General features: G+C 40.7%; 1 long non-coding RNA gene across 1 annotated transcript; it reads right to left on the bottom strand.

Moving 5' to 3' along the window:
- Positions 1-110: 110 nt before the first annotated feature.
- On the bottom strand, positions 111-927 carry LOC118426583. Its single transcript, XR_004832424.1, has 2 exons — positions 757-927; positions 111-618 (listed from the first exon to the last, which is right to left on the bottom strand). It is a non-coding gene; the product is annotated as an uncharacterized LOC118426583 (long non-coding RNA).
- Between the last annotated feature and the right edge of the window lie 713 nt (positions 928-1,640).

The following is a 1,640-nucleotide window of genomic DNA, read 5'->3' as shown; positions in this document are numbered from 1 at the left end:
AGTTGGCCCTGTACACTCTTCTGAGCTTTTATGCCCGAAGAAGTTAAGCAGTACAAGGCTATTGCAGTAGAAATGGCGACTAATATCCGCACTCATTTTTCGTATGTCCATTGTACAAATTATTTTCACAAAGTCATTGAACATATACAGGAGTTGATTGAAAATCCGTCAGGCCCGGGATCAGTTCAATAGTCTTTCCACGTGAAGCTCTCTACTGAACTGGCAGCTTGCGTGAAGCCCTCTGTACTGAACTGGCAGCTTGCGTGAAGCCCTCTGTACTGAACTGGCAGCTTGCGTGAAGCCCTCTGTACTGAACTGGCAGCTTGCGTGAAGCCCTCTGTACTGAACTGGCAGCTTGCGTGAAGCCCTCTGTACTGAACTGGCAGCTTGCGTGAAGCCCTCTGTACTGAACTGGCAGCTTGCGTGAAGCCCTCTGTACTGAACTGGCAGCTTGCGTGAAGCCCTCTGTACTGAACTGGCAGCTTGCGTGAAGCCCTCTGTACTGAACTGGCAGCTTGCGTGAAGCCCTCTGTACTGAACTGGCAGCTTGCGTGAAGCCCTCTGTACTGAACTGGCAGCTTGCGTGAAGCCCTCTGTACTGAACTGGCAGGTCACAGCCTATGTATCCGTAAATTTAAAAAAAAAATTAATGCCATAATAAAATACCAAATTACATTACAAATATCAAGCTTAAGAAAGGAATAATTAATTTTATTTTAATTATAGCACTTTGTTTTAATCAAATTCAAAGCTCACCCCTTAAAGTCTGCCACCAGTCTTTCCACGTGAAGCTCTCTACTGAACTGGCAGCTTGCGTGCCAAAGCCCTCTCTACTGAAGTGGCAGGTCACAGCCTATGTGTCAGTAAATTTTAAAAAATTTAATGGCATAATAGAATACCAAATACATTTTTATAATAGAACATTACAAATATCAAGCTTAAGAAAGGAATGAATAATTTTGTTTTAATTATAGCACTTTGTTTTAATCAAATTCAAAGCTCACCCCTTAAAGTCTGCCAGTCTTTCTACAAACAAACATGCAATGGGGGACTTTTTATGCACACATTTTCCAAGATGCAAGGAAAAGATTTAAAGGTATATGTGCAGAACATTAGGAACTACACATTTGTGAAGATAGATTTTGTCATGTCAGTGTTCTTTCTCTCTATTTACATTAATGTATACTTGAGAGACGCGATGTTCCTGGCCAAGAAAATTTTCTTCACTTCAGACCATGCAAAATAAAAGAAATATTTTTTGTGTAGCACGTGTCGCTAAACCATCAGCTACAAAATATATATAAAATCATCATAATTTCTACAAAGATTCCGTGTCTACAAATGCGCTTTACTTCGTACGCAATAGCATGCAAGGTCCCCCTGGGACAGAGAGTTGAAGCACAATTTTCATGCCAAAAATCCATGCATATTCCTCGCGTCTAAAAAAATATGGCCGCGTCTAGAACAAAGACCTCTGAAATAACGCGCCATGACATGTCAGGAACCCACACAAAAATCCGCTAGTTCCAGAAAAAATTATGCAGTTAATTACAGACTAATTACTCCAAGACATCCTTGAGATCATTAGTCATCACCTCATGGCCTTGTAAAATTTCAAAAATTCATATCTCACCCGAAAT

This window comes from Branchiostoma floridae, chromosome 11, assembly GCF_000003815.2.
Source record: "Branchiostoma floridae strain S238N-H82 chromosome 11, Bfl_VNyyK, whole genome shotgun sequence".
Lineage (NCBI taxonomy): Eukaryota > Metazoa > Chordata > Leptocardii > Amphioxiformes > Branchiostomatidae > Branchiostoma > Branchiostoma floridae.
Note: the sequence above shows the minus strand (reverse complement) of the source record. Positions and strands in the feature narration are given on the sequence as shown.